Genomic DNA, 22,526 nt, shown 5'->3' on the forward strand with positions numbered 1-22,526 from the left:
AAAAAAAGGTGACTGTCGTTCCTTATCATCACATCCAATCGATTGCCTCCATTAATTGTATGATTGGGAAAAGTGGTTACTGAATGGAGACGTTTAACATGTGACGTTTAAAGGCAACCAAAGCAACTTTAGGGCCCAAGATATGAAAATAAAAAAAATGGTAAAATCTCAATAGTAGTAACATTTACTAACACTATTTAGCACATTTGCGCAATAACTTCATACTTTGAGCATTTTAAAACCGCGCTAAAACATGCCGTACGATGATTCCCTTAGTATCGCGAGACTAACAAAATCCTGGCGACAATGTTCAGTGAGTTCTCACATTACCACGAAGGACATGGACGTCGCTATACATTGTGATAGTACTGTTTGAACTAATCATGTATAGAGATGACCAGATAAATTGACTTCCAAAATCCAATTTTCGGGCCCTTATATTTCTTGGGTTTCCTTTAACAAAATGAACTGAACATTTTAATTGGAGGAAATTCACATTTGTTCTTTCTTGTGTAAAATACGCTGTACACGATCTATTCCAATCAAAACATACGAACATTTTCAGAGATAGAATGATTGATTGATCCATTGACTGATTGAGTTATTATTTGGTCCCTTCCAGTTAATACATGTGTACAACCTGACACAGACCATATAAAAAAGACATACATGTAGCAGACACCATGCACAGAAAGCATCAGGGAGTTTCAACAGGACAGCCTCCGTTCCATCGCAGAATATCACCCCACTGATTTCTAGTAAGATATTACATTGTGGATATGTTACTTTTTGATAATTGGTAATATTTTTCAACAATTTGTCGATCTCGCGACAGATACTGCATATGATAGATTCTATTGATAAAGTTTCGATGTAATTATTCCATTATGGTCTCATGATAACGAAAGTGGTGGAAATGTGTAACGTTAGAAACAGGCAATGATATTTGAGTGTACGTGTGTTTATGTGCGTGTGTGTGTTTGTGTGTGTGTGTGTGTGTGTGTGTGTGTGTATGTATGTGTGTGTGTGTGTGTGTGTGTGTGTGTGTGTGTGTGTGTGTGTGTATGTATGTGTGTGTGTGTGTGTGTCTGGACTGATCAGCCATGCCCGTACCCACAAGGGCGACTGAAGTCGAGGTCTTCATTGACAACGATGGACGAACATCATGTGTGTGTGTGTCTATAAGTGTGTGATAATGTGTGCTTTTTGTGTGTGTGTGTGTGTGTGTGTGTGTGTGTGTGTGTGCGTGTGTGTGTGAAATATCTATACGTACTGTAAAATGATTTCCAGTAGAGTAACTTTTCCATGATTCATTTCCAGCTGACAGGGTTTGACACAACTCATAGGAAAACAAGAAGACAACAAGGACAGGTAGCAACAAGAAGAGGACGTTCCAGAGTAAAAATAGGATAGCATTACAACCAGGTAGTATCCACAAATGGAGTCTTGGATATTTTAAGACGGTTCAAGTTGTTTTCTTTGTTTTGCTCTTTTCGGTGTTGTTGGTATGGGCAGAGCAGTAAGCATCTATTAGTTAGTCCTTATAACACCACACCACACCACAATGATACATCTATCTTTGTGAATAAATCGAACATCTTCACATGACATTTCAGCCAGCAAGCATTCATCCCTGGGACATCCTCACCTGAAACACACAGGCACACAGACAATGGCGCACAAAGAAGACATTCCAAAGCATTTGGAAGAGCAACAGAAGAAGAAGCGATTGCGTCTAAGTCCACGAACACGCAGTGACCATCGGGCCACCCTAAACACACAGGCACACAGGCACAGACAGTACAGAACCGAGGCCACTTTCCACGGCATTTTGAAGAGCGTCACAAGAAAAGAGAACAGCAATGTCTACAAAAACGTCATTTATATCCACAACACTTTCCGCGCGGAAAAAGGCACCACCAAACTACGCCTTTCAGCCAACCAAACAGACATACAATCCCGGGGAAACACAGCCATACAGAAACAAGTGAAACACTCTTGTCCAGCAACACAATATTGTATTGTGTATAATCTCATCGGTACAAGAAAACATCACTCACTACAGCCAATGCCGAGTTAAGCTTTTATAGCGTTTGATATGTGTACTGCTGTACTTACGTACAATACATGAAATGCTGGGCCGGATCCAGACAATACATTTTCACACAGACAATCGCAGCAAAACAACAGCCATCCCATGCATGTAAATGTTCATCACATGGAATCCAACAACAACAACAACAGTAAACGACCAATGAATCGCCAACGGTCTACATATTTCCCAGAGGAAACCAACACACAAACATACCATCACTAACTACTTGTGAACAGTGCAGCGGTAACAGGTCTGTATATACCATGTATATCATCATGTTCATCGCTACATTTGATTTGCACAGTTACATACCAACTAACAATGTTCTTTGAAACAAAAGTACAAATGTCACCCATCCAAACAGCATGTACGTAGTACTACGTATACTTCACCCACATGCACAGCGGATACGCACCACTTTCGACATGGAAATACCATTTAGTGACCACACATTTGTAGGACATACAGACTTGCTCATCGTACAGGTAAGTCCCTCACCTACATTTCATCCCACGTGTAAAGACAACCATCTCTTTAAATCCTCTCCGTCATCAAATGCACGTTCACGAAAATGTAAACAACATACAAACATAATGCACACTCCTTCATAGAAATAGATGTTAGTCACTTTGACATAATGTATCCTCATCGCATTTTCAGACCAACATGATATGATTTACATACAAAAAACTACTGTTGATAGCTGTTACTGTCGATAGTTTCTTCCACACTGTCAGGTTAATAATGCTTCTTGACAGGAAATGAACTAGCAGATGTGTTTTATTTTGTAGTTCATAAATTGCCATTCACTACACATCCATCACATCTTAGAGAGACATTTTCGTTCACTACACTTTCAGGTCATCACCACACCACTCAACAACCACGACACTACCAGCCATTGCACCATCTTCTGTCCGCATGCTACTCAAGAGGAACTATACAAGACACGTAAACAATACCAAACAAGGAGACCAATTTTGACCAATCAGGAACCCATATCTACACCAGGAACATAGACCCCATTCATCTCCACACCATGCATCCTCTTGTGTCTGATACATCAAAACATCAATGCCAATCATCATCGCTTTGCATCAGCCTTCCTCGATTTTGATTTGCGTTTGCATATGCTCCGTATTTGCTTGAAACAAACATCACGTCGACTTACGGGTCAGGTATAGTTCATACACCTTTACACAGACAATTGCAGACAAGGTCGACCATCCACTCGTATGTATACGTTCATCACAAGGATTTCACCACAACATTAACCATAACAACCACTGCATCAACTACAGTCGACACATTTTCCAATGGAATACGAGACACGTTAACAATGACAAATGACTAAGTAGCAAGAACAGTGCATCCATCGACTCTCACAGGTCTGTATGTGATCCATACTTGTTGATGTTTATCACTACACTTTTGCACATTTGCTCGACATGTTCTTCAAAACAGAAATAACTGTCACTTACCTTAAACAGTATCTTCACCACCTACATAGTACATGCATTGCGGATACTCACCACAAGGAAATACCACACTGACATTTCTAGGAACAAATTCTCTGCTGACTGGTAAGTACAACATAGACATTACTGTCCATCAAATAACACGTACAAGCAACTCACTCCGTCACCAATATAAGGAAGCAGCCGAGGTCGCTGATCAAAGGTGCCAAGGGTGCTGCTCACAAGTCAATTGTCAACCATTCATGCACACAAAATCACCATTGCAACATTTCCACCGCTTTTGTTTTACATACAATCATAACTCACTATAGATCCACACTATAGAGCACACCTAAATATAGATTAAGCACTATATAAGAGATACTGTAGTGTATAGTCAAAACAACATTTCCTATCATATATACAGACACGAACATTGGTCACAATCGCACTTTCTCGTCACATAAACAAGTGCACTCATCACCACATTAGACCCATAAGGCATGTCAATTATCATCCATTACATTACATACGAAATAAACTATTCACCACAATTCAAATACTGTCATTCTTTGCAATACGATATTGCTACAGCACATGTATACACTCATATAGTTATATCATAACACGCATTCACTCAAAAAACATTTGCTGACCATACATGAGTAAGATACACGTTACATAAACATTCGCTGATCAACATGACAGTCCTTACTTCAGATACAAGTCATTAATCATCACATACATTTTGGATAATCCAAATAACATATCTTCACTGAACGTACTTATGCACGCACGAACAATAACACCAACGTCAACACACGTACACTAAAACATATTCCCCGAGACAGAAGGACACACACACTCACTAACACATTCATAATGATACATCAACAGATAAACAGCAAAACATACATGAATAAACACACAGATTCTCAAGCACTCACACACAAGTATTATTCAACTCAATTTAAATTGTGCACTCATTTCTTGGCACTATACAAGAATCAAAAATACACTTGCCCAAATATACAGAGGAACTCACAGTCGCACACGCGCATGCACACACACACACACACACACACACACACACACACACACACACACACACACACACACACACACACACACACACACACACATATGCACAAATGCACCCACAAACGTACCACGTTCAAACATTTACTAGCACAAACTAACCTACATATTTACCTACACAAACTCAACAACACATTCACTCACACAAATTCAACAACACATTACCAAACACAAACTCACCAACGCATTTACACACACAAACTCATTAACATTTATTCACAAAAACTCACCAACAAATTTACTCACACAGACTCGCCGACGTATTTACACACATAAACTCACCTACACATTTACTAAAACTCACCAACACATTTACATAAACCAACAAACACATACCAGCACATTTATCCACACAAACTCACCAACACATTAGATAACACAAACTCAACAACACATGAACACACACAAATTTACCAACATATTTATACATACAAACTCACCAACACATTAGATAACACAAATCACCAACACATTAACAGACACAAACTCACCAACACATTTACGCACACAAACTCACTAACACATTTACTCACAGAGACTCACCAACACATTTACTGAAACAAACTCAATAACACATTTACCCACACAAACTCACCAACATATTTACCCTCACAAACTCAACAACACATTTACCCACACAAACTCACCCAAAACATTTACACACAAACTCACCAACACATTTACTCACACAGACTCACCAACACATTTACTCACACAAACTCACCAACACATTAACTTACAAAAACTCACCAAAATATTTACCCTTACAAACTCAACAACACATTTACTCACACAGACTCACCAACACATTTACTGAAACAAACTCAATAACACATTTACCCACACAAACTCACCAACATATTTACCCTCACAAACTCAACAACACATTTACCCACACAAACTCACCCAAAACATTTACACACAAACTCACTAACACATTTACTCACACAGACTCACAAACACATTTACTCACACAGACTCACAAACACATTTACTCACACAAACTCAACAACACATTTAACCACACAAACTCACCAACACATTTACATACAAAATTTCAACACACTTTTACTCACACAACTCACCAACACATTTACATACACATATTTCAACACACATTTACACACATAAACTCACCTACACATTTATTCACACAAACTCACCAATACATTTACCCACACAAACTCAGCAACACATTTACACACACAAACTCAACCAAACCTTTACTTACGCAAACAACGAACACATTCATTCGCAGTCACCAACACATACAAACTGAAACCCACCAACGTTTATTCAAACAAACTCACCAACACATTAACACACACAAATTCACCAGCACATTCATACATAAAAACTCACCAAGACATTAGATAACATAAACTCACAAACACATTAGATAAAACGAATTCACCAACACATTAACACACACAATCTCACTAACACATTTACGCACACAAACTCACTAACACATTTACTCCCACAGACTCACCAACACATTTACTCCAACAAACTTACCAACACATTAACTTACAAAAACTCACCAACATATTTACCCTCACAAAGTCAACAACACATTTACCCACACAAACTCAACAACACATCTAAACACACAAACTCACCAACACATTTACTCACACAAACTCACCAACACATTTACTCACACAAACTCACTGACACATTTACTCACACAGATTCACCAACACATTTACTCACACAATCTCAACAACACATTTACCCACACAAACTCACCAACACATTAGCACACACAAACTCACCAACACATTTACTCACACAATCTCACTAACACATTTTCTCACACAGACTCACCAACACATTTATTCACACAAACTCAACAACACATTTAACCACACAAACTCACCCAAAACATTTACACATACAAATTTCAACACATATTTATTCACACAAACTCACCAATACATTTACCCACACGAACTCAGCAACACATTTACTCACACAAACTCAGCCACACATTTACTCACACAAACTCAGCAACACTTTTACCCACACGAACTCAGCAACACATTTACTCACACAAACTCAGCAACACTTTTACCCACACAAGCTCAGCAACACATTTACACACACAAACTCAACCACACCTTTACTTACACAAACAACGAACACACTCATTCGCACAGTCACCATCACATACAATCTGAAACCCACCAACGTTTATTCAAACAAACTCACCAACACATTGACACACACAAACTCACCAACACATTTATGCACACAAACTCAATAACACATTTACTAACACACTCACCAACACATTTACCCACACAAACTCAACGCACATTTACTCACACAACTCACCAACACATTTATACATAAAAACTCACCAACACATTTACACACAAACTCACCAACACAACAAATTACACAAACAACGAACACACTTATTCACACAGTCACCAACACAAACTGAAACGCACTAACATGTACTCAAACAAACTCACCAACACATTCACTCACACAAACTCACCAACGCATTTATCCACACAAACTCACCAACACATTTACCCACACAAACTCAGCAACACATTAACACGCACAAACTCACCCAAAACGTTTATACACAAACTCAACAACACATTTATTCCCACAAACTCAACAACACATAAGATTACACAAACTCAACAACACTTTAACTAACATAAACCCCGAACACATTTACCCACACAAACTCACCCGCACATTTATTCTGACAAACTCACTAACACATTTGCTCACACAAACCCACCAACACATTTACTAAAACAACCTCACCAACACATTTACTAAAACAATCTCACCAATACATTTACTGAAACAATCTCACCAATACATTTACTAAAACAACCTCACCAACACATTTACTGAACCAAACTCACCAATACATTAGGATATACCAAATCACCGAGACATGAACACACACAAATTTACATAATAATATACACAACATCAATTCAGCACATACAAACTCTGAAACAAATAGACACAAACTGAACAACACATCAAAATTCAGAAAAGCAGCAACACACGGACTCACAACCTCGTTAACACACAAAAAAAACCCGAAAACATTGATCAATCTTACCAATACATGCAAAGTCACCAGGACATTAGAACATGCATTCGTCAATACATTGCTACACTCAGATTCAACAACTCATTAACGCCAACGCACCTAAACATTGCCTACGAACACAATCTCAACAACAAATTGATGCAACTCGTCATTGCAATAACGCTTACCAACACATTCATGCATAAAACATTGCCAAAAAGCTCACAAACATATAAACACACACACACACACACACAAACTAAACAATACATTAAAACATGCAAACTCACCAAAGTATAAACAAAACTACACAAATTCACAAAGCAGAATACATAAACTCACCAGAACATAAAACCATACAAATTCACCAGATTCCCAATACAACTCACCAACATAAGCCTCACAAACATATCAGCATACGAAAACTCGCGCCTAAACGTTAGTTAACATACACGCATAGCCTTATCAACACATACAATCACACGCAAACTCACAAACACATTAGAATATAAAAATCACCAAGGCACACTCTTAACAAAAACTCAACACTTCACAAGTTTACATACACTCAATAGTACAAGAAATACAAACGCGTCAAAACAATAAATCATCGATAGCTCTACATTAGAACACACAAATTCAATAACTCAAAAACAAATTCACCAATATATTAACACTCACCAACTGACCAAGATATCAACACATACACGCTCACAAAGAAATCAACACACGAAACTAGCCAACACATTAGCATACAAAGTCAACAATACATCAAAACAAGCATTTACACGTTCTATCATATCAATACATGCAACTATCAACAACAAAATAATACATAACGGTACAAAAATCACACGTTCATTTACACAACCTTACAATCACATTAGCACACACTTAGTCAACACTACAATAAGACAAAAACTCACGAACACATTGACATACCAAAGCCATTACATTGACCAACTCAACACAATAGAACACATTTCTGTCAACAAAACCACGTCGAACATACACAACACATTAATATGCACTGACACAGATAAACTCCACCATACGTGTATACACAAAAACACAAATTATACATGCAGACTTATAATTATTGATACAGTAGATGATGCAAAATTACCACTTCACAAGCATATACAAACTCAGCAATACATTAGCTTATACAAAGTCACCAATATACAACTATATAAAAACTCACTAAAACATAATCAGGTTATACAAGCTAACCAATTTACACATATTCAATCTCGCCAATACATTAACACACACAGACTCACCAATACTTTCACATGCAAACACTTAATAACATATTGACCCTTACAAAACCGATACATTAGCATACAAATCCTTCAATTATCACATACAAAGTCATCAACACATTAGGTCATACAAACTCAGCAATTAACAAACATATCCAAACTCACCAATACATTTACCTTATACAACTCACCAATTCAGAAGGATATACAGACTCATCAAAATAACCTTATACAACTCAACAATTCACAAGCAAAAACAAAGGTCACCAAAACATTACCTTATACAACTCATCAATTCACAAGCAAATACAAAAGTCACCAAAACATAACCTTATACAACTCAACAATTCACAAGCAAAAACAAAGGTCACCAAAACATTACCTTATACAACTCAACAATTCACAAGCAAAAACAAAGGTCACCAAAACATAATTCCTTATACAACTTAACAATTCAAGCAAAAACAAACGTCACCAAAACTTTACCTTATACAACTCAACAATTCACAAGTAGATACAAACGTCACCAAAACTCTACCATATACAACTCAACAATTCAAGCAAAACAAACGTCACCAAAACTTTACCTTATACAACTCAACAATTCACAAGCAAAAACAAACGGCACCAAAACTTTACCTTATACAACTCAACAATTCACAAGTAAATACAAACGTCACCAAAACATCACCTTATACAACTTAACAATTCAAGCAAATACAAACGTCACAAAAACATCACCTTATACAACTCAACAATTCAAGCAAAACAAACGTCACCAAAACTTTACCTTATACAACTCAACAATTCACAAGTAAATACAAACGTCACCAAAACTTTACCATATACAACTCAACAATTCACAAGTAAATACAAACGTCACCAAAACATCACCTTATACAACTCAACAATTCAAGCAAATACAAACGTCACCAAAACATCACCTTATACAACTCAACAATTCAAGCAAAAACAAACGTCACCAAAACTTTGCCTTATACAACTCAACAATTCACAAGTAAATACAAACGTCACCAAAACTTTACCATATACAACTCAACAATTCACAAGTAAATACAAACGTCACCAAAACATCACCTTATACAACTCAACAATTCAAGCAAATACAAACGTCACCAAAACATCACCTTATACAACTCAACAATTCAAGCAAAAACAAACGTCACCAAAACTTTGCCTTATACAACTCAACAATTCACAAGTAAATACAAACATCACCAAAGCCTCACCTTATACAACTCAACAATTCACAAGAAAAATCAAACGTCACCAAAACTTTACCTTATACAACTCAACAATTCAAGCAAAAACAAACGGCACCAAAACTTTACCTTATACAACTCAACAATTCACAAGTAAATACAAACGTCACCAAAACTTTACCATATACAACTCAACAATTCACAAGTAAATACAAACGTCACCAAAACATCACCTTATACAACTCAACAATTCAAGCAAAAACAAACGTCACCAAAACATCACCTTATACAACTCAACAATTCAAGCAAAAACAAACGTCACCAAAACTTTGCCTTATACAACTCAACAATTCACAAGTAAATACAAACGTCACCAAAACTTTACCATATACAACTCAACAATTCACAAGTAAATACAAACGTCACCAAAACATCACCTTATACAACTCAACAATTCAAGCAAATACAAACGTCACCAAAACATCACCTTATACAACTCAACAATTCAAGCAAAAACAAACGTCACCAAAACTTTGCCTTATACAACTCAACAATTCACAAGTAAATACAAACATCACCAAAGCCTCACCTTATACAACTCAACAATTCACAAGAAAATTCAAACGTCACCAAAACTTTACCTTATACAACTCAACAATTCACAAGTAAATTCAAACGTCATCAATACATTACCTTATATAACTCACTGATTCACAAGCGTATACTAACTCACCAATACATTACCTTATACAACTCGACAAATCACAAGTAAATACAAAAGTCACCAATACATTACCTTATGCAACTGACCAATTCACGACTGAGCGATACATTAGCACGCATAAAAACCCACCAATGCATTGAAATGCAAAAAACTCGTTGACACTTACAGACTAACCGATACATTAGCATACAAACTCTTCAATACATAATCATATACAATCTCAACAATACTTTAACACACAAAAACTCGCCAATGCATACACTCGCCAACACATTATACGATGCAACAATTCACAAGCAAATACAAAAGTCGCAAACACATTACCCTATAAAACTGACAAAGTCACCAGAATGTACAAACTCACCTATACCTTAACGCACAAAAACTCACTAATACATGCACTCACCAGCACACTTATATATACAAACTGACCAACACATTTATACATACAAACTCACCAACACATATATACATACAAACTCACCAACACATTCATACATACAAACTCACCAACACATTTATACATACAAACTCACCAACACATATATATGTACAAACTCACCAACACATTCATACATACAAACTCACCAACACATTTATACATACAAACTCACCAACACACGTATACAAACTCACCAACGCATTCATACATACACTCACCAGCATATTTATACATACAAACTCATCAACACACGTTGTACAAACTCTCCAACAAATTGACACATGCATACTCATCAAAACAAGGACACACATAAACTCACCATCACATCGCCACAAACAAAGTCACAACAACTTGCCACGTACAAACTCTCAACACGTTGCCAATGTCACATTGCCACATACAAACTCAACGGCAATTTCACAAACAGATTACCACCAACAGACTCGCCAACATATTTAACACATAATACACCATTACCAAGTCACCAATACCTATATACATAAAATCACCAATACATGAATACCTATAATCAACATCAAATTAAATCATCTTGAATATTAACACATACAAAATGCAATACATTAATGGACAATTTTACTGATACATTCGCACATACTACCTCACCTATACATTAACATGTACAAATCGCTAACACGAACAAAATTCCACAAAATTACCAACCGATAAATACACTCAAATTCACCAAAACATTAACACACAGAAGCTTAAGAACATATCAAGATCTACAAACTTGCAAACAAACTCACCAATACATTTACATACACGCACTCACCAACACATAAACATACACGCACAACTTCTTTAATAAATTCACACACACACACACACATCTTTATACATACAAATTCACACAAACATTTATAACTACAAACCCACCAACACATCTATACATACAAACACATAAACACATTGAACATAAAAAGGCACCAATACACTCTACACTCCAAAACAGTTACACACACACAAACCAACAAACATATTTCATATACGAATACACGAGCAAATTTATACATACAAACTAACCAACACATTTATACATGGAAACTCGCCAACACATTAACACAAACTCGCCAACTCTTTTATAAAGTTACATACAAACTCGCCAACCAATTTATAAATACAAACTCACCAACCCATTTATAAATACAACCTTACCAACATCTTTATGCGTGCAAAGTCACAAATACCATTATACCTACAAACCCACACACTCATTAATACATACAAACTCAGCAACACATTTATACATACAAACTCAACAAGACATGTAAACATACAACCTTACAATACATTTATATCATAAACACAAGTCATAAGCACATTTAAACATATATAAATCATCCAACACATTAGCGCATATAAACTCACCAACACCTTTATACATATAGATTCATCAACACATTTATACACACAAACTCACCAACACATTGATTCCTACAAACATACCAAAACTTAACCACATACAGACTCACCAATATCTTAGTTTATACAAACTCAACAACAAATTTATACATACAAACCCACCAACACATATATTCCTACAAACATACCAACATATTACCAAATACAAACTCACCAATACCTTCATACATACAAACACATTGACACATATAAACATACAAATGCACCCACACATATACACACACAAACTCACCAACACTTAAACATACGCCAACCCACTAACACATTTACACATGAATACATAAACACACACACCAACACATGTAACGTTATAGCAAGGAGTTTGTAATAAGATCTTTTTTGACCTCCTTGTTTAGATAAACCTACTTAGATAAACCTTTATACATACATACTCATCAAAACATGAACATATACATGTCCAAACCCACCAGCCCACTTATACATACAAGAACGCATTTATACATACAAACCCAGCAACATATTTGTACATTCAAACTCACCATGACCTTTATGTATACACACTCACCAACACATCCAAACAAAGATAACACAAATACATTCATATACACTCACCAACACATCCAAACATAGATAACACAAATACATTCATACACACTAACACACCAGCACATGTATACACACAAACCAGGCAATACATTTATGCATGCAAACTCACAAAAAAATTTATACATCGATATCACCAACACATTTATACAAACTATCAAACTCCTTTATGCATGCAATCTCACCAAAACCTTTACACACCCAAACACATTTATATATACAACCTCACAACACATTTTTACATACAAACTCACCAACTTAGGTATATATACAAACTTACCAACACCTTTATACAACCAGCAGGTTTATACTTAATTGATACAAAGACATTTATGCATACAAACTCACCGAAACAGTTATACATAAAAAACCCACCAACACATTTATACATACAAACTCACCAACACATGTATACAAACCCACCAACACATACATACATACAAACCCACCAACACATATATACATACAAACTCACCAACACATTCATACATACAGCCTAACCGAACATGTATGTACACACACTCATCAACACATTTGCACATACCAACCACCAACACATTTATACATACAAACTCACAAACACATTTACGCATACAAACTCACCAACACATTTATACATACAGACTCACCAACACATTTATACATACAAACTCACCAACACATTTGCACATACCAACCACCAACACATTTACGCATACAAACTCACCAACACATTTATACATACAGACTCACCAACACATTTATACATACAAACTCACCAACACATTTGCACATACCAACCACCAACACATTTATACATACAAACTCACAAACACATTTACGCATACAAACCCACCAACACATTTATACATACAGACTCACCAACACATTTATACATACAAACTCACCAACACATTTGCACATACAAACTCACCAACACACTATACATACAGACTCACCACACATTTATGCACACACACTCATCAACACATTTGCACAAGCTCGCCAACACATTTATACAAAAAACTCACCAAAACATTTATACATACAAACTCACCAACACATTTTCACATACAAACTCACCAACACATGTATACATACAAACTCGCCAAACACAGTGATACATATAAATTCACCAACACACTTAAACATACAAACCCACCAACATCTTTATACATAAAACCCCACCAACACATTCATACATACAAACTCACCAACACATTTATATATACAAACGAACCAACACATTTATACATAAAAACTCACCAACATATTTACACATTCAAACCCACCAACACATTTGTATCTACCTACTCACCTACCAATTACACATATAAACTTACCATGCATCTGTAAAAAAACATTACTAACACATTCTTCCTTACAAACTTTCACCAATGCATTTATAACTTTTCACCAACACATTTACACGTACAAGATCACCAGCACTTTGATACATATAAACTCACTAATACATTTATACATACAAACTTACCAACACATGTATACATACAAACTCACGAACATATTTAAACATATAAACCCACCAACACCTTTATACATACAAACCCACTAGCACCATTATACATACAAACTCACCAACACCTTTATACATACAGACCCACCAACACATCTATGCATGCAAGCACACTTACGCATTTATACATACAAACTCACGAACACAACGCATACATATACATACTCACGAACACATGTATACATACATACTTATGAAAACATTTTTACATACATACTCACGAATATATTTATATATACACACTCACACACATATGTATACATACAAACTCAGAAACACATTTAAACACGCAAATTCACAAACACATTCATACCTACAAACACATCAAGACATTCATACCTACGAACTCATTAATACATGTATTTATACATACAAACTAACCAACAAATCTATACAACAAATTCACCAAAACATTTCTGTACAAAATCTCAGCCACACATTTATGCATACACAATCACAAACACATTTAAACAAACTCATCCAACAATTTTATATATATATCCTCATTGATACATTCATACATACAAACTCACCAACGCATTTTACATACAAACTCACCAACCCATTCATTAATAAAAATACAGCAATACATTAACACATGCAAACCCACCAACACATTTGCACAAACGCATAAACCTACGAACACACACAAACTCACCAAGAAAACAAGATACACATGCTCAGCAACTTATCAGCAAGAAAACATTCACGAAACATTAACGACATTAACTTAACAATACATGGAGACACACAAACGTAATCATATATTAACACATACAAACTCACCAATGCGCTAAGACACATAAACTTACCAATATATTGAAAACACCAACACACAAATATATAGCAACACATTCCGATACACCAACACATTACCATATACAAACTCAGCAATTCATTAACACAAAAAGACTCGACACCAAAGAGCACAGACAAACTCATTAATACACATACACATAAATAGTTGTACATTAACCCACACAAACTCACAAACTCATATACACAAACTTGCACATTAACAAAACACAGCCATCAACATATCAATACATACAAACTCACCAATACATACAAAATCAGTAACGTTACAAACTCATCACTACACTAACATGTCATCTCAAGAAAGCATGCATGCATGCAAACCCATAAATGCATTAACGCACACAAAGTCTGAAAAACATTCAAACATAAAAACTCGCATATACATTAAACATCCAAACGCACCATCAAATAAACAAACACAAATTCAACATTATAATGACACACACACAATCAATAATCCATTAATCAACACACTCACTAAGACTTTAGCATATACAAACTCACCATACATAAACATTTATAAACTACCAATACATTAGCATACACAAAGTCGCCAACACAAACAAACTGACCGATACATGAACATATACAAACTGACCAATACATAAACAAATACAAACTCACCAATGCATAAACATATACAAACATGTACAAACTCACCAACACATCAACACATACAAACTCACAAATGCATTAACATATACAAACTCACAAATACATTAACACATTTAAACTCACAAACACATCAACACATACAAACTCACCAACACATTAATACATACAAACTCACCAACACATTAACACATACGAACTCACCAACACATTAACACATACGAACTCACCAACACATCAACACGTACAAACTCACAAATACATCAACACATACAAACTCACCAACGCATTAACACAAAGTCAAATACAAACTCACCAACGCATTAACACAAACGAACTCACCAACACCTTAACACATACAAACTCACCAACACATCAACACGTCCAAACTCACAAATACATCAACACATACAAACTCACTAACATATTAACACAAAGTCAAATACAAACTCACCAACGCATTAACACAAACGAACTCACCAACACATTAACACATACAAACTCACCAACACATCAACACGTCCAAACTCACAAATTCATCAACACATACAAACTCACCAACGCATTAACACAAAGTCAAATACAAACTCACCAACGCATTAAAACATACGAACTCACCAACACATTAACACATACAAACTCACCAATATATTAATGCACAAAACACACAAGCACGTTAATCTATATACATACGAAATCAGAAAACACGAACACACACACATTAACAGACTCACCACTATATTACCACATTGAAACTGCTCAGTTCACTAGACTCAAAGAACAACTTACAAATAGACTTAGCTACATAGTTAAATATCTTACATTATCAAATACATACCATCCGTTTTACTTCTATAGTACAAACGCAGACACATTATTCACATGATGTTACACACAGAGTTGCGTAGATTCTCACACCCACATTACTTTTCCCTCATTACACCCACCCCTAGAAGCCATTTCTTTGAATAACACCGTACTCAAAAACAACATGTGCTACTGCACATGAGTTTCTTTCTACACAATCCCATTTGAATATTAAGTCACATAACATCACCACACAAACGCGCGCGCGCACACACACACGCCCACAAACATTCAACACACACACACACATATCTTCAGCCATTTCTTTGAATTACACCGTACTCAAAAACAACATGTGCACAATGCTACTGCAGTCACTTATAGTTTCTTATTACATATGACATTGAATATAGTCACAAAACATCATCACACAAACGCGCGCGTGCAGACACAAAGGCACAAAATAACACACTAACATACAACACACACACACACATATCATCAGCCGTTTCTTTTAATTACACCACACTCAAAAACAACATGTGCACAACGCTACTGCACAGTCACTTATAGTTTCTTATTACATATAACATTGAATATAGTCACAAAACACCACGCAGACACACACAATCTATTTATCAAACACATATATCCACAAAGCAATCTGCATCATGCTATTATCATTTTTCATCGACAACTTCTTCACTTATCTACATGCCATTTCACTTCATATACAGATCACACACAGGCACGCACGCACTCACATACACACACGCGCGCAGAAAAAAAATCACACAATAACACACTAACATACAACATACACACACATATCATCAGCCATTTGCTTGAATTACACCACACTCAAAAACAACATGTGCACAACGCTACCGCACAGTCACGAATCTCGTCAAATAATATCACACACACACACACACACACACACACACACACACACACATTCACAAAGACACACTTACATACAAGCACACGCACGTTCACATTCACATACGCGCACACACGCCCACGCACAAATACATTTACACACACACACACGTTCACACAAACACACTTTATATACAACACACTCATAATGTATTACACTTGAAAAATCTAATCCCCACATGCCTAGACATTCATTCTTCCACATATCATTATTTAACCAACACACATAGACATACATGAAAAAATTTAGATACTTAAACTTTGCACAACTATTAATGCAAATCACGATATAACTACATAACATCACTGCAAACTACTGCATTGTACACACTAACTAAAACATTTTCCATACATTCATAGACATGCATTTCTCTTAAGAAATGTCACAGCACTTACAATGTAAAATGTAGCTACAAAACTATTTCGTTCATCCAAAGAGCAATTGAAAAGTCAAGCAGTATCTCATTTATCCGTTCATTAATTCCTTTCCTTAACAAAACAAAACAAAAACACAAGCACACACACACACACACAAACAAACACAGGCACGCACACACACTCACGCGCGCATACACACATAAAGTCATACACATTAAGTCATACATAGCAACAAACACAACCTCATCAATACATGAACACGTAATGCTACATTTCAAAAACATATTAGCAAATACTACAATCACCACACATTGACATGTACACCCAATTTTACGTATACATTAAAACACAACCCCACCTAGTCATTAACACATACAAATCACCTATACATTAACACACACAAACTGACCAGTACATTTACACACACAAATTTGTCAGTTCACTCATGCAATAACATTGTTTTTCTTTACAATCACACGCGCGCGCGCACACACGCACACACTCATGCACACACACATATGTACTGTTTTACACCAATACACTTTAAGTCTTACAAATACTCATGCACACGCATACAAACTGACCAGTGCATTTGCACACACACATTTGACAGTTCATTGATGCAATAACATTGCCTTTCTTTACAATTACACAGACACATGCACCCACACACAGCACCCACACCCCCCCCACACACACACACACAGCAGACACACACACACACACAGACCACTGACACAAACAACGTCGATACACACGTATTCTCCTCTATTTATTTAACACCTAAATTCACAAAGCAATCTGTATCATGCCATAATCATATTTCATCTAGATCTACCTCCATTATCTACATGCCATTTCACTTCATACTGACACACACACACACATACACACACACACACACACACACACAAACACACACACACCACACACACACACACTGATATCACTAATACATAATTTTCTCTATACATGTACATGTTAATCACAGGATACACGACCATCATATATTCAACAATTATTCACTCGAATTGTTGTTCCAGATATATTTCATCAGCACACACACACACACACACTCACACACACACTCACACACACACACACACACACACACACACGCGCACACACATGCACACAATGATATTACTGTCTACAGTAATACATACCTGTTATTTCAATATGCACACGTAAGTCACAGGATACACAACCGTCATATATGCAACAATCATTCACTCGAATTGCTGTTTCAGATATATTTCAGCAACACACACACACACACACACACACACTCAAAGTAATATCACTGTCCAGACCAATACATGATTTTCTCTATACATGTACATGTTAGTCACAGGATACAGGACAATCATATATGCACCAATCATTCACTCGAATTGCTGTTCCAGATATATTTCAGCAACACTCACAATCGCATAGTAATATCACTGTCCAGACCAATACATAATTTTCTCTATACATGTACATGTTAATCACAGGATACACGACCATCATATATGCAACAATCATTCACTCGAATTGCTGTTCCAGATATATTTCAGCAACACATCCAAATAACCTCTTGTCACAGTCGCCAACCATCCAACAGTTCGACCAGACACAGTGCACACTGATTGCACATAGGTCCAGTAACAAGCACGTATGGGAATAACAGTTACCCCTCTCAAGTAACTAAAATAAACAACAATTACCACTCACTGTCTCTCTCTTAATGGAGTTTCCATGCATGTTCACTTGCACGTAACTGTTACATCAAGATACGTATACTATAAATTCAATGCATTCGCACACAAAACAGATTCGAGCATTCTTATCAATGATACGAGAAAACCTACGCCATGCATGTCAAAAACAAGACAATCTGTCTTCTCAACATTTGAGGTTCAACGCAGTCTGTCTTTACAGCATACACCTGTAGTGTAGTATTCTTTTGCACGCATTGTATAGTATGATGCTGTATCAAGGAGGTTAACCTCCTTGCCTGTATACATGCCAAATTCTTACTTCCTTTCTTTCATGCTTTATATATTTAGAAGACTCAGTGTTGAAGTTATTCGTTTTATAACATATGTTTGTGGTTTTCTGGAAGAAGTCATAGGTTGGAACGGATGTATCCAACCGCCAACCTAGCCTCGCTCTCTTGGACATGGGTATGGCTAGCCTGGTGCCTGACACTGTCTTCGGCATGTGTACTGTGGGGACCATTTGTACAGATCGTCTGACCCAACAAACTGGTAATCGAGGCTTTATCTAATGGACTGTATCTTGCCTGGCCTTTGTAAATCTTCCTCCGTGTAGTTTTGCGATACAATCAAAACTGTACAAGATGACCACTCATAGGACCAATACAACCTGGTCTATATGGACAGGTAGTCACTATAGACAGGATTATTAATGCTTGTGTCCATGGGGAAAATTCTCAAATGCGACCACCAAATGTGGATACATTGGCGAGGTGGTCCTTATGTAGAGGTTGTCACTTGTACAAGTTTGACTGTATTTTCAAAGACGTTTTAGTGTCATATTTAAGTAGGTTTGCGTCTTTATCATCTAAGTGATAATCCGTCCAGGGTCTTTTTAACGTTTCTTAATTCATGATATCCTCAAGTCGCCAGCTGCTTTTCATTGAGATCATGAGGGGTGAGGTAAGGTCAGACAAAAATAAGTGTGACCATTCAATATGGCCATTCAACTGTGTAAGGTTCTCTGAGCTTTATTCACGAACAGATCTCCTATGTGAGTCTGTGTGTGTGAACAGGTGTCCTACGGCTCTAGAAAACTTGAATTCAAAGACAGATCATTTCTATTACGTTTTAAAATCTTCATTCCATAAACATCTTTAAATGTACGTAAAACTCAGAACTATAGACACTGTGAGCCTTTTGACCTTCCCAATAATAATACGGCTGACTAATGCTTAATGAAGCATACAGGGTCGAGCTGCTGCTGTTTCACGTGTAACCTCCACGTCAGCTACGAGTACCTCAATCGTAAAAGAAACCGGTTTGGTTTGACTACAAAAAACAACTGTTACCAACGAAGTTCGTTGAACCCTTGTCCGTTTTCCCCGTGACGATGTTTCAAGTCCTTGTCAAAAGTTGCTAAAAACGAGAATTTTTTCGATGATTTTCAGTTGAAAATGACAATAGGATGACTTGGAAAAACGGAATTCTACAAGGTATACTTGTCTTATACAAAACAAAGGTAATTATATGCCCCAGGCATATTCCGTTGAGGGCGGTGCCATCTTATAAGTTAATTGAAGCAGAAAAAAACATGCTGAAATATGAAGAACCAAAATAATGTATAAAACATCATATGGCATCGTACGACCCCCCCCCCCCCCCCCCCAATTAACTTATCTATCTTAATGCTAGAATAGTAATGTACGATGGAATAGATACATGAATAACTGAATGATCTGATATCAACTTTTTTTGTCAGGAACACTGTCAAGGCTTGGCACGTCAACACAATTCCGGCTGGCCTGCTTACAACAAGCTCTGTTCCACACACTTCAATTTCTACGTCGTAAAAATGGTACTTATTTCACTCTTGCCTGGTCAATGTTTAGTGAACACTTCGGAATGTAAAACTACAAAAAACATCGGCCACTCACCCTCCCTTTTCAGCACTCGGTTCCAGTACTGAGGATGGCTTCCGAACTGGGATTTTCATAGTGTTAGATATACGTCAGCAATAGGCTTCCAATAGTAGTGAGGCACTCTATGATCTCCGCACTGGAAAGGCACTAGAAAAGCTGGCGATAGCACTAGAATGCTCTGATAACATTCAGCACTGGACAACGAGTGCTGAACACCAGTACTGAAGTCGATGCTGTCCTAGACTTGATGAATCGACTTATTCGCCTTGACTCATTTCTTATTGTTTACTACAGGTATATTTCACATGTGTTATCGTGAATGCCCCACTGCCACCGAGTAGCCGGCCAAAAAGACTGGTACGCTTTCAGTAATACTCTTTTCTCTATTATAAAGGATGGATGATATTTCTACTCTAATAAGATTTTGTACTTTCCACGTACGTTTT

General features: G+C 36.6%; 1 long non-coding RNA gene across 9 annotated transcripts; it reads left to right on the forward strand.

Annotated features, from left to right (window-relative positions):
• Positions 1-1,773: 1,773 nt before the first annotated feature.
• Positions 1,774-22,458, forward strand: LOC136424350 (uncharacterized). Of its 9 annotated transcripts, none has more exons than XR_010753867.1 (6): positions 1,774-2,345; positions 2,460-2,580; positions 2,956-3,483; positions 20,007-20,710; positions 21,921-22,016; positions 22,375-22,458. It is a non-coding gene; the product is annotated as an uncharacterized lncRNA (long non-coding RNA). The 9 variants fall into 9 exon arrangements; XR_010753868.1 differs by having other exon boundaries at positions 2,500-2,580; XR_010753873.1 differs by lacking the exon at positions 2,460-2,580.
• The last annotated feature ends 68 nt before the right edge of the window (positions 22,459-22,526 follow it).

This window comes from Branchiostoma lanceolatum, chromosome 18 (genome assembly GCF_035083965.1).
Source record: "Branchiostoma lanceolatum isolate klBraLanc5 chromosome 18, klBraLanc5.hap2, whole genome shotgun sequence".
Lineage (NCBI taxonomy): Eukaryota > Metazoa > Chordata > Leptocardii > Amphioxiformes > Branchiostomatidae > Branchiostoma > Branchiostoma lanceolatum.